Genomic DNA, 16,392 nt, shown 5'->3' on the forward strand with positions numbered 1-16,392 from the left:
CGGGTCTTTTTCTTTTCTTGGATTTGTCCTTCTGTGAATCCCGTGATCTGCAAGGATTCTTCTGCTGTGATCGCTTCTGCACTGTAGAGGTGGAGGTAGCTTCCAGCAGTTGTGGCGAGCCAACCCATACTGGAGATAAGAACTGTTGTTTTAGACATAAGAACTGTTATTTTGCTGTCCACCCGGTGGATGTATTTTCATTTCTGGATTGATATTGTGATATTTCATGCTTGAAGGACAATTGACCGATCGCAAAACCACGCCCTCGAACGGCCATTGTCCAATCGTAGCTCAGCAACGGTAACTAAGTAGAAGGACGCCCGTCAAACATTGCGAATTCTGCAAGACGGTGCAATGATGCGCCTATGGCACGAGAAAGTCATACACCCTGTACCCCAAAAGTTTAGATGGAGGGGGCGCGAGCTCTCCTTCTGTACCTTACGTCAATCAGTAACATGGCACTTAATTGGCTAAGTAAAACGGCACCGGAAACAAGCCCCTTGAAACGCCATGTTGAAGCCTGAAAAAATCTTTCAATTTTGGCAATTTTCACTAGCCTAGCATTCCCATTGAAATGAATGGGGGCGGGACTTGTTCACTTTCTCCAGTTCTTACAATACCTCCGTGATCAGTACACAACAACACACTCAGGGGAAAACATTCCCATTGATTCCTTCATCAGTAAACCTAGAGAACATGACCAATCACACGCATCCATATTGAGAACATGACCAATCACACGCATCCATATTGGGAACACGACCAATCACACGCATCCATATTGGGAACACGACCAATCACACGCATCCATATTGGGAACATGACCAATCACACGCATCCATATTGAGAACATGACCAATCACACGCATCCATATTGAGAACATGACCAATCACACGCATCCATATTGAGAACATGACCAATCACACGCATCCATATTGGGAACACGACCAATCACACGCATCCATATTGGGAACATGACCAATCACACGCATCCATATTGGGCTGCACACTGCTGCAGCTCTAGCCTGACCCTGAGGATGAGCGCTAACTACGCTAGTCACGTTCTGATCAAAGTGACCGGCACACTATTAGACCTAGACACCAGCACTGTAATGACATTAAAGTGACCGGCACACTATTAGACCTAGACACCACCACCACCACCACTATTAGACCTAGACACCACCACCACCACCACTATTAGACCTAGACACCACCACTGTAATGACATTAAAGTGACCGGCACACTATTAGACCTAGACACCACCACTGTAATGACATTAAAGTGACCGGCACACTATTAGACCTAGACACCACCACCACCACCACTATTAGACCTAGACACCACCACTGTAATGACATTAAAGTGACCGGCACACTATTAGACCTAGACACCACCACCACCACCACTATTAGACCTAGACAGTAGACACCACCACTGTAATGACATTAAAGACGAGTGTAATATTTGAGTTCATGTGTCAAGACACTACGTCATGATACTTCAAAGCTTCATTTTGTCGAAGCACTCCTTCTTATTTATAAGTGCCTAAATGGGACAGGGCCTAATTATCTCGCTGACATGATGCACCCATACACCCCTACAAGAGCACTTAGATTACAACAGAACAACCTACTAGTTAAACCAGCCGTCAGAACTAAGCATGGTGGGGCAGCTTTCAGTTACTATGCGGTCCAGTTGTGGAACCAACTGCCTGAGGCAATTAAAAAGGCCCCTACTGCTGCGAACTTCAAAACCAAACTTAAGCCAAAGCTTTTCTCCGATGCCTTTTACTGACTGCTGCTGATTTTATGTCTGCATTCTTTTTTCCATATTTATTCGGCTTTTAACTTTAATTTCACTCTTATTTATTTTTTCTTTTTAAACGTTTTATCTTTTATTTTATTAATCTATTGTATCGTTTTATGCATTTGCACTGATACTTCCTCTTTTAACTTTTCTCTTGCACTTGTTCAGCACATTGAGCTGCCTTTTGTGTATGAAATGCGCTTTATAAATAAAACTGCCTTGCCTTGCCTTGATTGAATTGTGTCTTGAATTTCCCCTTGGGGATCAATAAAGTATCTATCTATCTATCTGATGTGGGGCACTGCTGATGGTACGCACAGTGCTGCACAGTGCACACACGCACGCACGCACGCACGCACGCACGCACGCACGCAGGGGGCGTTTTTTCGCCTTTCCAAAGCCCAAAACCCAAGTGGAAAGATGCCTACAATGGATTAAGCGGTGTGGGAGACCTCAATCGCAACTAAATGTCTCAAAGATTCATAACTTTCCATATCAGAACTATCACCTACAGCCTATGTGGCACTTAGAATTAACTTTCCAAATTAGCGACACTTTATCACCCTCTTACATGTATGTGGCACTTAACATTAATCTCTTTACACACTACGGCGGATTCGTAAAGAAACGCAAGCACCCACACCTAGTGTATCTAAATTAGCTACCTACCTAAAATGACATTTTACCGTAACAAAGTGTTGAAAAATACCTGTACGAAACTGCTTGGAGGTTACGTCTGCTCGAAGGTAAGCAATAAACCTAGCATGATATTAATCAATAAGTAAGTAGCTAAGTACACACAATCTGTAAAACTGGATTTAACAGTTAACATGTGTGGTTCTTTATAGCATTAAATATGAGTATTAAAGTTAGAACTGATCAGCAACCTACTTAATATCCAGTAGGACATGCAGCAGCTATAGCTGTTCGCCTGACTGCACTGATTGATAATGTTGCTATCCACACAGATAATTTTTAGCAAGAGGTTGACGGTCATTAGAGGCTATAAAATCTGTAAAACTGAACGTAACAGTTGTGGTTCATCTAGCATTGTGAAAGCAGTGTTCAACATTTAACCAACAAATCACTTGCTGTCTGCAAAGTCATAAATACTTGCAATCTACCAAGCACTAACCTAGATAACAAGGGGATGATGCGTTTTGCTCTCGGGTGGTGGTTGCTAGTTGATAGTCAACTTTTAGCTATCTGGCATTGTCTCCGCTACTGTGTATTTATGGTCCCAATCCCAGTTTAAAACGTGGGCTATTTACCCGCAGTGCAGGAACTTACTGGCCCACAATATGCTGATTGCACTGCAAGATCGGTTTCTATCGGTACGTAGCCTACGACTCGATTGTAGGCTAATATTCCCGTCTGTGCTTATTTTTAACATTTTACATTGAACATCCCTCCCCTGGCTGCATATTGCAGCCCTGTCTGTCGTGCCATAGAGAGTTCAGATGCAAAAGCCTGGCCACTTTGTCAAAAAATTAGATAATGGTGAGTGAATGCTTCACATAGGCCTAGGCTGTAAGTTAATTCAAGCTTCAAAACTAGCTGTCTTCTGGTCTGAAATATTGATTCGTATGCAAAACCCTATAGGAGCCTGATACAAAATGTCCATTTAAAAGAAAAGGTCAGACGGATTTAGAGGGTTTTGCATCTGAACCCTGCTGCATTAATCCAAAACAGTCTCCAGTCTTGGAGTTGAAAAACACTATGATCAGTCAACGTGAATGCAATTGTTTTAATCAAAATTGTGCAGCATACTGTGATGCTAACCGGACTTGTAGCTAGTCGTCTTCTATGCGTCATTTTCTTTCACGATTGTGAATGTTTTATGATTAAAACAGCATGTCGAGGGGGTTGTCCATTGAGCGCGCATGAGAGAGAGAGGGAGAGGGGGAGAGCGAGAGAAAGAGGGCCCAGGAGAGGTGGTTTATACTGTTTGGTAAAGTTGCAGGCATAGTCTACAATGAAACTTGCGAAATAAATGTATGCTTTCACCCAAGCAGCGTCAGGTGCACCAGTGCAACCTGGATTTTTCTTCAGGCTCACTTTAATACATTTTGGGCGCATTTGAGCCCTGTAGAACGTCTGTTCTCATTTGTTTGACGGGCGTAGTAACAATAACTAGGGGGCGCGGCTTTTGCGAACGGTCAATTAATGTAATTGACTGATTTACTATTTTGAAGTTTACACTTTAATACAATACACATAAAACTTACCTGTGGGTTGCGTATGTTTTTGCTCTTCTACTCAATGCAAAATCAGATATCTCTTTCTCCTGTAACGAACCTAATCTTTTGATGTGCTGGTCTAAAAGGTAAATATATAATGTAGAGGTAATCTGTAATCCCAAGTGGTTACTTTTAAATAGTGAAAGCTGAGGTGGGTTACAATAACATAATATCAACTTTTTACCTTCTCATCTTGTTTTCTTCCTCACCACCACCCCCCCCACCCCCATTGTTTACATCAATTGAACTAAAATGTTAATAGTAAATTGTTCATTTACACTGGCCTCTTTTTACTATTTATGTTTGCACTACTTGTTCATGCACTACTTCTTATTGCACTACATGTTTTTGCACTCCTTATTGTTGCACTTTGCATGTTTTTCCTGATGGTTATTCCAACACATCTGTTGTTTAATCTACCTGTAAATAAAACACAGGAAAATCATATGTTTCAAATGTTTATTTCACAGTCAGAGCATAAGTGTGTTTTATATGTTTTAAATAATGACACTTTCACACATGTTGGTAAGGGCGCAACAAATGATAACAATCTTGTCTAAAAATGTTACATCCTCACCCTCACAAGGCAGAACCATATGGATGGGTACAACTGTGTGTAAGACTCTGTACTTGTTGCGCACCAATCACTCTCTCAACATGAACTAAGGTGAGCTATAGCCCTGGTCTCCTCAACATCTTTTGCATCAAGCTGTGCACGACCCCTTGTGAAAGCAGGTACTGTATCTTCACCTCAGCACACATCATTCCCACACTTTCCCTGATGTTAAACCCTCGATCTGCTATCACAATGTCATCCCGGTAACAGTTTATCTAGGAAGCCACAATTCTCAGTCAGATGTTTGTCAATAGTGTGCCCACCCCATCCCTTTGAGACAAATGAAATGAAACCCTGTGGTGTGATGACAATAAGCTATTTCATGGTGTGGTGGTGCTTGTACTGGGAGAAAGTCTGGGCTCTTGCATGAAGATTAGAGGGTTTTTCAATGAAAATTTCAAAACAATCCACAATTGCAGCAACATGCATTCCAAATGATTCGATAAACTGGTGAGGCATACTAACCATCAAACAGTCTCTGCTTGGCCAGTGCACAATTGGAGACAGGCGGACAAAAAGTAACACCTACTGTTGTTCTGTGAACCTGAAACAGGTGACTGAGGTGTTGAAAAGGCAGGTCTAACCTGAGACGCATCAGGGTCAACAGGACGCACTGGAATGCTGTAAGCTTTCTCTTTCCTTGATGGATATATGGTAGGATGTTGAGCAACATTGCCTGAAAAATTGCAAAGTTAGGAAGTCCAGTATAGTACCTCACTTTCTCATCATCACCCTTCAGAAAACTTTCATCCATCCTGTATTCGTCAAGCTCCTCCTTCAGCTGTCTGTTCTCCTCCAAGAGACAGACGATCAGGGCTTGCCTCGAAGTGCAGAATTCACATTCTGCACTGGCCATGAATGGCTGCTCAGCATCCAGGTCCTCTGGAAGCTCTTGTAGCGGCTCAGCATCCATGTCCTCTGGTTGCACCTGGGGCGGCTCAGCATCCAGGTTTGGTTGCACCTGCAGTGGCTCAGCATACAGATCCTCAGCCACCACCTTACGCTTCAGGCTCCGCTGAAACCTTGCCTCATCAGTCTTCTGAACATCGTCATGGCCCAACAACAAAGATGGCTTCCAGTCAGGGTGATTATCCAGCATTTCATAGGATGGTTCACCAAAAGTAGAGTTACAATGAAAAGGTGTGAATTTACATGATGCATCATCTGGTAGACCCATTACACAACTCATTACTGTAATAGGCAAAAAACAACAACAACAACAAAAAAGGTAAACTGGCATAACAATGGTGAACATAAAGGTGACAAGTAAGTAGAGGGAAGTGGGCAAAGTTAGCAAGGATAACCACTGTGTTGTGTGACAAACACATCTAACAAACACATCAGAGACGAATGCAGACCAATGTGATTGTACCTGATGATATCACACCGACATAAACCTTTTGGACATTCGACACTTGAATTTGTGTGTGTGTGTGTGTGTACATGTTAGAGAGTCTCTCTAACATGTACACACGCACGTGCACACACACACACAGAGTGAGAGAAAGAAAAAGAGTGTGTGTGTGTGTGTGCACGTGTGTATGTGTTAGGGAGAGAGAAGGAGAGAGTGAGAGAAAGAGAGAAAGTGCAAGCGTGTGTGTGGGGTGGAGAGTGCAACAAAATGAACACATTTTATGAAATATATTGAGAGCTTACCCGAGTGAAAATGCAGAGAACACACTCGCATACTCTTTGAAATGTTGTTGAAAGTGATGTCCTTTCTTCTCATCGCTGCTACCCACGCCATTCGACGTCTCTTAGTTACCTCAGCAACTTGCTCTCCATACATCCTTTTCCATAAAGGGAACCGAAAAAAAACGGACTCCAGTCTTGTTCCCCTGTTGATCGTTCGACCTGCTGTGGCAGTTTTTCACGCAGCATGTTGTAGGCATTGCGAAATACAAAGTACAAAAAAACAAAACTCCATTGTGCTTCTCTATCGCGGTGACAGCATTGGTGACAGCCGCTTGAGGCGCTTGACCTTGATGTTCAAAATGGCGTTGGGGGCGGGGCCAAAAAACCATGACAACTACTCCTCACTCTCAATAGGACAAGCTTGGAAATAGAGCACTCCAACTGCCCCGTCTTAGTCCTCAACTGCACGGCACGTACAAAGCCCTTCTTATCTGGGTAAGTCTTGATCACTCTTCCCATAATCCATGATCCACGGGGAGCAGTGTGATCCATGATAATGACAATGTCTCCCATCATAAAACTTCTTCGAGGCCTTGCCCATCTTTGCCGTTCCTGTAATAGAGGTAGGTACTCCCTTATCCATCTTTTCCAGAACAGATTTGAAAGATATTGAACCTGTCTCCATCGTCTTCTAATGTAAAGATCATTCTCTTCAAAGAGTCCAGGGGCAAGAACAGGTTTCCCTTTCAGCAAAAGGATGTGATTGGGCGTGAGCACTTCCAAGTTGTTAACATCGTCAGACACCTTGGTTATCGGACAGTCATTCAGAATGCCTTCCACTTCACAAAGGATGGTATGGAGGCTTTCGTCGTCCAAAGATTGTTGTTGCAGAACAGAATACAGAAGTCTTTTGACCATCTTAATGAGGCGCTCCCAAACGCCGCCATGATGTGATGCAGCAGGAACATTAAAAATCCAATCTATGCCCCTTTTCAAGAGAGCACCATGAATCTTGCTGTGATCAATGGCTGCTAAAGCTTCTCTCAATTCTCGCTCTGCTCCAACAAAGTTGGTACCATTGTCTGATCTTAGACTACAAATCTGTCCTCTGTGGCAAATGAATCTTCTAATAGCACTAACACAAGAATCTGTGCTCAGAGTGTAAGCAACCTCCAAATGCACAGCCCTACTGGCCATATATACAGGTAAAGATGACTCCATATCTTTTGGCCATAGCACGCCCTCTCTTGACCTCAATGGGTCCAAAATAATCCACCCCCACATTGGTGAAAGAAGGCAAGTCTGGACTTATTCTTTCCTTGGGCATGTCAGCCATTTTCTGCTCACTCAGCTGTCCGCGATGTCTCCTACAGACCACACACTTAGATATTATTCTCCGGCAAGCAGAGTTGGCGTTCGTAATCCAATACTTGCGTCGCAAAGTCGAAAGCATATGGTTCCGTCCAGCATGTCCAAGCTGTTGATGTATTGACCGCAGAATAAGATTGGATATGTGTTGCCCTTTACAGAGAATCACTGATGCTTGAGCTCCTCAGGCAATGCTGAGCGGCCAAGTCTTCCACCCACTCTCAACAAACTATCACTGAGCACTGGATCTAATCTGTAGATGTTGCTAGTTTTCTCCAAAACAGATGCTCCACCTTTCAAACATTGAGATTTCTTCTGCAAATGTTATTTGCTGACTGAAATGTACAATAGCAGACTCGGCTTCAGCAAGTTCACTCACAGAGAGGAGATGTTTGCCAATTGCTCCTCTAACCTCTCTCATCTTCTCCAAAGATGAGCCAGGAGGATCTCAAGAAGCCAGAATCAACTTCCTCTTTCTGCTCAGCTCCAAAATAATATATTTGAGCCATAAATACCAGGCAACAAAGATATTAAGTTTACACCACTCAGAAGAGTAAGTCATGAGCTTAAAGATTGCATCTTCAGCATGTGTAATCACATTTACCAGAATGTCCTTTTTTACCTCTGGGTCATCTGAAGCAATGGGCTGCGTCTCAAAAGGCCTTGGCCAATCCATTTCTCGTCTTTGGAGAAAGTCAGGACCCTTCAACCACCTCTTGCAAGCAAGAAAGCTATCCACATTCAGACCCCGTGAGGCTTCATCAGCAGGATTGTTCTTGGAGCTGATATACCTCCACTGACAAACATCTGTTGCTTCCGTTATTGCAGCCACTCGGTTAGCAACAAGGGTATGAAAGCATTTTGTCTCATTGTTGATGTATTTCAAGACGGTCTGACTGTCTGTCCAGAAATGTGACTCCTCCAATCGCAGTGACAGCTCCTTCTTCAGCATTCGATTGACCTTAACAGCCAACACTGCAGCTGTGAGCTCAAGACGAGGGATTGTTGTCTGTTTTAATGGTGCAACCCTGGCTTTGCCTGACATAAATGCAACATGCACTTGCTCATCTTGATTCACCAGCCTTAGGTAGGACACTGTGCCATAACCATAGCTGCTAGCATCTGCAAAATGATGTAGCTGTGCACTCGCAGATCTTCCGAACCCCTTTGGCTTGATACAGCGCTCACCTGAAGCTTCGCCACCTTCTCCAAGTCTGACAACCTGACATTGATGTAGAAGTGTCTGTGGTATAGGCTCATCCCAAGACATATTTCTTCGGCACATTTCTTGCAACAGCAACTTCGGCAGCAAGGTGAAAGGAGATAAAAACCCCAACGGGTCATAGACGGGACCAACTATTGACAGAATTCCACGTCTAGTATGTGGGCGCAGTCCTCCTTAAAGCGTAGTTTGCAGAGCTCGGCGATGAGAAGGCTCCAAAGATGTGCACCTTCATTCTATGTTCCACTGGGCTTTGTGTCGTATCCCCTTCTGGCCACCATAGAAAACAAAGGAAATTCACATGTCTCCCCGACACCTTCACTTGATGAAACATAGCCTGGACATCGGTCATCAGGGCGACGTTCTCCAGTCTGAATCGTGTTAAAACACCAGCCAGACTGGCCTGCAGAGAAGGTCCATGTTCGCAGGCATTTATCTGGGTTCTCTCAGGCTAATGTTGGCCTTACACTGTAGCCTCTGTTCATGAGATTACACAATTGCTGACTAAATTCCAAGGCTGGACAGATTGAGAGTCGTACAGGAGTCACGGTGTGCTCCCGTCAACTGAATCATGCTGTGTAAGGTGCCTATCTTGGTAAACAACTTTGCAAATTTGTGTACAGTCTTCAATGTAAAGAGGGCATACATTGCAGAACTTTTCTTAAGATCATGTCTCAGGCTTAAGGTGTACTCAGGTGTTGAGTTACCATATTAGTTTCTCCCACGAATCTTGGGATCCTGCACTATTGCTTGACCATATGCTTTCTATCTCGTCATTGCATTAGTTTATTCAATTAGTCACGCCATCGTATTCTATTGCATAGCATCACCATTACATCCATAGTATTAACTAGCTGGTGGTATCTTTCCGGCTCGTGAAAATCCTTAATATCATAGGCCTATAATTAAATGCCCACAAGTGGCCATGTTCCATCAAATACTTATCTGCTCTGTTGTTTTTGGCATATCGCATAGTTATGCATGGACTTGCTTTTGCTTTTCCCAGAGGCATTATATTAATGCGTGTTGGATGAGATTCCTTTTGCTACTTTGTAAAGTTTCTGATTTACTAAACTCAATTTTACTTTACTCAGCTCTTTGCTTCATACTGGACCCAAGAATTACCTCACCTCGCACAGCCAGCACCGTAAATAATGGGTCCAAGCATTAGTAAATTATCCCATGTCCTCACTGCCTTTTCTACAGTCTCATATGATCATGAAATCACTCCTCAACTGTCATTAATCACTTATCACTCCACAGTCATCATCATTATCAATCACCATCAATCAACTCACGGCCAACTCGGGCCTTCTACTCGTACAACAACTTGACTCGACTGGACTTGACTTCAGTTGTACAAAACCATTAAAGGGTGCTTGGCCTTCTTGATGCCCCTTTCCAGGTTAGTCATGTATGAGTTATAAGATTTATGAGTTGTTATTTTAAGTCATCGACTCCTTATCATTTTCATTTACTTGTAGTATCACATGTCTTCTAATCATTCATTATATTCATCAAGATCACTTGGCCCGTAGCTAAGAAACTGCCCTGGAGATTTTCAAATCTAAAGATGGACGAGTGATGTCAATCGGCAAAGGCTTCTATGCCAATATATTACTTTCTTTATATACTTACATTCTCTCGCTCTTCTTTCAGTTTTAACAGGATAATAAAACATAAGCTGTTTAATATCGTTGTTCTTTATTTCAGTGAAGACGATCCAGCTAAGCTTTCCAGTGGGTAACTTTATTTTATCTTTGGGAGTAGGCTTTGTCCTTATTTCAGTGAAGATGATCCAGCTACATGTAAGCTTTCCAGTGGGTAACCTTATCTTATCTTTGGGGGTACAGTAGGCTTTGCCCCTGCCATCTCGTTCCAGCAGGATTTGCCAGGGTCTGGACCTAGGACGGGGCCTACGCCAAAGACTCTCATTGTTGCTTATTTCTATCCATTTATTTGGTATTCATTCATTGCTTATGTCTTTTGTAAAGCCTTTGACGGATTAAAATATTTGTTAACTTCAGTTATGTCTCTGAGTATTCCTGGCTGAATTGCTGTTATTTGTATGCCACTTTGGACAAAAGTGCCTGCTAAATCCTATAAACATAACATGTAACCATTACAGTTTTTCTCAAATGCTAAAACACATTTCACAAATATTTCCTCCATGTTCCCCAATGTCTAAACACAATACCCTTTTCTAAAGCTACATAAGCACAACCACACCTTCTCACTTCAAAACTCAAACTTTCACACCAAAAGAGCAGCTTGAAGCTTTCAAAAATGTAAACACTATACACATCATTACACACTACAGCAAAACAATTGAAAACACAATGCTCAATTTGTGAGAAGGTTCTTTGTTTCATAACTGCCAATGCATATTTTTTTAAAAACTTTAGAGTAATGGATATTCTTAGATCTTTGCAGAGGATTAGGCATTTGAAGAGTTCTTTTCCAAAACGCTATATCCACCATTTTACTAATGCATTTTCATAAATATATTTTTCAAATTTAGTTTTTCAAGTAATCTCAGTGAAACTGTATTGGGTTATGTTTAGTTACAGTAATTTATCTTTACTCAATAAAAACAAAACAACTGCATTTTTATTGATATTACCTGAAACACACAATTACTGTAAATACAGTAACATGATTTGTTACAGTACAGTAATGTTTTCAAAAATGGATTTATAGTGTTTTGGAAAAGAGCTCTTCATTTAGAGTTGTGTTTCATATGAAGAGTACAGAAAATTCTGCAAGTAGGCCTACACTACTGTAACACAACTCAATGCAAAAAAAACAGAATCTATTGCACACAACAGTACTCTTGATCAGGGTGTGAAGTTCTTTTATTTTCTTCATTCACACCACACACACACACACCACAGTCACTGTGCGCATTAGCAACAAGTGTCTTCAATTTTGAGTCGTTGTGTGTAATAACTGACGCCAGGTGTGTTCATTGTGTTCAGTTATTGCTGACTGTGGCAAGCATTTTGCATCACTTGAGCTTTCATTTGAGAGTATGTTTTGCAACATGTGTTTTAGCAAGGAAAAATGTGCTTAGATTTATGAGTACGGAGGATTGTGTTTTGTGAATTGTGTCTTCATGTGAAATGTGTTTATGGTATTGAAAAATTATGGCTAGATTTAGTAAATGTGTTTAGACAACTGGTCGTTTGGTTTAGAGAATTGGCTTTTGTGTTTTAGCATTTGAGAAAAACTGTAAACATCTATGCTAAGCCAAAGCTAATATACACATACAGGTCCTGAAACTTTTGAGGACACAGTAATTGAGATCTACAGTAGGTAAAATGCTGCAGCAGATTTTCCTGTTCCAAGTTGTGATTGCTGCAAAGGGTGGACTAACATCATAATAAACCATATGGATTAAGGATGGAATGTGACTGAAGTTCATATGTGAGTCAAGGCAGGTGAGCGGATACTTTGTCCACTGTCCATTGCCCATGGACATACTGTTTTGAGCAAGCTACAGCCCAGTAACTGACTGTTGGACTTTCCCAGATCATATGTCTTTCCATTAACCAGTTGAACAAAGTTAACATGGATTTTCTTTTTTTAAAAAAAACAACAACACATTCTCAAAATAATTTTGATACAGAACTATGCACGTGCAAACTTTTTGTTTGAGCAGGAGCAAGAATACACACGCAGGCACGCAAAAGGCTACTTGTTGTTTTCTTTTACTAGGCTATATTTGCTGGTTATCAGCACACAATGTTAAGCTAATTCACTTACTCAAGACTCATGTCATGGTATAACATAACACAAACAGAATTATGGAGGCAGCAAAGTAAGGGGTTGTTTCAGTTGGGCAAGAACAAGGCAGACAACATTAAGCTTAAGTTTAACAAAACTAAAAGTAACTTTAGCCTTAACATGGCTTTTTTCCAAACGAATACGTCCTTGTCAGGCGTTTTTATTATAAGATATTGCATGTGGATGTTATTAGTACTATCAGAGAGGGTTAAAGCGGAGCAATGAAGGATCTTTGGTACTATGTAGGCTACGTTTTAGCTGACAAATGAACAAACCTAATACTGGGAAACGGACAAATATTGTCAACGCTTTTAGCATTTTGTTGCGGACGTGTGTGTGTGTGTGTGGAGGGGGGGTTCTGTAGATGGGCTTGCGTACCATAAGATTAATTCCTGCAGGCGCCCCTGACTGTAGCTACAGCACAGTGATTACTCACATCATTTGGAAAGATGCCAGAATGTCTTAGTCAGGATCATTTATTAGAATTATATCAATTATGCTTTAAGCTTTAATTTAGCTTTAAAATCTTTTGAATGGTCTTTCATCCTAGCATAATAGTGTCTTTTGATGTAACATGTCTGCAAGCATAGATGAAAGTTACTAGAAGGCCTCTTTAAGAGCTTATGGAGGCCTATAACAGAAAGACTGGTATTTCCTAATCTTAAATCAATAGCTAAAAATTCAAAACATTTTGGTATGTACAGTGCCTATAGAAAGTCATCATACCCTTTTGAAATAGTTACTTTTTTTGTCTTACAGCCTGAAATCAAAACCCATTTTAAAAACAATCTTTTTCAGTTTTATTCACAAATTTAGCTGTACAACATCAAAATAATGAAAACAGTCAACAGTTCTGAAAATTAATAAAAAATTAAAAACTAGAATAACAGGGTTGGAAAAGTCATCATACCCCTGACATGATACTTTGTATAGCTTCCTTTTGCTTTCATTACAGCCCTCAATCTGTCTGAATATGTCTCTATTTTAGCTTTGCACACCTAGATTGGGGAATATTTGCCCAATCTTCCATGCAGAATTGTTAAAATTCAGTCAAATTCTGTAGGGAATGGCGATGGACTGCTCTCTTCAAGTCAATCCACAGATTTTCTATAGGATTTAAGTCAGGGCTCTGATTTTGCCACTCAAGGATATTCACCATCCTATCCTTAAGCCACTACTTTGTTCTTTTGGCAGTATGTTTAGGATCATTTCCGCGTTGGAAGGCGAATGACCTGCCCATATTCAGCTGTCTAGCAGAGGGACGCAGGTTTTCCTCAATCATTTGGGTGTACTTGGCAGCATCCAGTTTCCCTCCTATCCTGACCAATTGCCCAGTCCCCACTGAAGAGAAACATCCCCACAACATAATGTTGCCCCTACCATGCTTCACACTAGGTATGGTGTACGGATTTCAATGAAACCCATGAATAGGACTTCCTGCTTTCAATGATGTAAAATGATGATTTTTACATCATTGAAAGCAGGAAGTCCAACATTGAAATCTGTATTTCTCCCATCTCAAGGCAAACTGAGGGAATGGTGCATGACCATTCAAAAACATGACTGGTTTTCTAAAGATACAAAGCTTAATGCTAATCGGTGAAGAGTCCCTTTAAGGCAATGACAATTCACTACTCGTATATTTCTTCACTTACCGTTAGCTGCTTGCTGAACTGCGACGAAGAAACAAAGCTTAATGCTAATCGGTGAAGTGTCCCTTTAATCATCACGTTCGCTCTCCCAGGTCACAGATAGTCTATCGTCGCAGACGGCAAGTGTACAGCGGAGCCGTGTCTGGATGTCAGGATAAATCCACATATTTTTTTCCCCTTTACACTTTGTTGCTGGGAGGTTAGGGGAACGTTAATGCAACCAAATATTGTAACGTTCCCTAAAGGGTATAGGAGAACGTTCTGCTAACCAAAATAAATAACCAGAAAAAAACGTTGTATTTTCGTCGGGAAAACTTTCCTGGGGAACCATGGGGCAACTTTCGCAACTTTCAGGCGACGTTCCCCTAACCAAGAAAAAAACGTTCTAAAAACGTTCTCCTAACCAGAAATTGTTAGCTGGGTTAAGGTTTTCCGACTGTTTCCCGAAACCATTGTAACTTAAGAGCATCGTGAAAACACTAGATCTACGAGTGTTCCAGAGTTCTCGTTGCTGACTAAGAGCGTCTTAACGCTATGCCTCAGTGGAGTCACCAGCAGGATATGCAGGGGGATTACAACTAAGATTATAATGATCCAATTTACGTTACCATTCTTTATTGTATTTACTTCAGATGATTCAGATTTTAGCGTGCAAAATAGCATTCATTCAATGGACATAATGATGTTATCAAAACCAGACAAAAATAGCCTACAAACAAGTTTGCCATTATCTTTTTGTGTAGCCTTTTATTTTTTATTTTTTATTAGGCAAATGAGGTAAAAATAGAGAAAGGAATATGTGGCTATAGTCTGTGCTGCGTCAAAATCTAAGCCTAGGCTATGTTATTTAAAGGAGAATTCCGGTGTGAAATTGACCTTAACTGTACCGAAATATGTTGCGAAGTACTCACACGTGTTGAAGGTGCGTCTTCGCTCACCCCCCAGCATTCCGAAGTCCACCGTTTTCAGCCGAGCTTGCAGTAGGCTTGAATCTATTAGATTGGGCATCACGTAGCCTATGCAGTTAAATCGCTATTTTTAAACCATTAAAACGGTTCCAAGTAACTCCACACTGCATTGGTAGACTTCTGAGGGTCCTGACATTTAAAACCAGATACTGAGAACTTTGGAAATGCACAGGAAGTTTATTAAAAAAAGACTGTTTACAAGCAGTAGCTTCATAGAATCTCTCCGCTACACATTTCCTCATTTTCTTATCAACCTCTTTATTCAAACGTGACAACTCGAAACATTATTGCACAGGCAGCACACCGTGCTCTCACAAGTAGGTTAGCAAAGAACTGGCATGAACGATGTAGGAGTAAGCTAGCCGAAGCCTAATATGTTACATAGCCTAAGATCTCGATCTTAAGATGAATCGTAGAAAACCCTCGTAAGAGTGTCTATCCATCGTTATCGGGAAACGCATCCCTGGGCTGTATACCGGTTCACACCGAATACCGGTGTATATTTTTGTTATGCTATGATTATTTAATATACCACCATACTGGTGTATTACACAGCATTCGGAATGCTGCGCTGCACAACACTTTCAGAAGGGACCCTTTTCAATATTGTGCTTCTAAACATGGTCTGGTGGTGAGGCGTAAACAGTAGTGCTCTGGTTGCACAAAACACTAGATGTCTTTCCCTTAAAGTATAACCCTTAAGTCTTCATTTTTCCTTATAGGTAAGGGATTTATTTAAGGGTGTTGCACAGAAAATGTTTTTATATTTAAGGTAAAGGGATTTACGGCATTAAAAGGGATTTTCCAGCACGGACACTGAATAAAATTCTATAGTTTCGAGATTGTTAAACAGCTGTAACTAGCTGGCTAGGTGATGCCAGTAGTTAACAACCCACTGAACACAGTAAAGATTAATGATCTTATCATATATCTCACCTTAGCTGAAATTATCCAAGTAGCAAGTAAAGTATGTTATATACATGAACTGAACAATACTAGGTGGCTAGTTAGACATGATCCTGACTGTCATCAGTGCACCAAAAAAACTGTTTGTTAACGTTTTGCCTAGCGAACCCAACCTAACCTCATGGTAG

The 16,392-nt window shown here is 41.2% G+C and overlaps 1 pseudogene; it reads right to left on the reverse strand.

Moving 5' to 3' along the window:
• Positions 1–4,548: 4,548 nt before the first annotated feature.
• On the reverse strand, positions 4,549–5,766 carry LOC134059230 (uncharacterized; annotated as a pseudogene).
• Positions 5,767–16,392: the final 10,626 nt, after the last annotated feature.

Source organism: Sardina pilchardus, chromosome 2, assembly GCF_963854185.1.
Source record: "Sardina pilchardus chromosome 2, fSarPil1.1, whole genome shotgun sequence".
In the NCBI taxonomy this organism is placed as follows: domain Eukaryota; kingdom Metazoa; phylum Chordata; class Actinopteri; order Clupeiformes; family Clupeidae; genus Sardina; species Sardina pilchardus.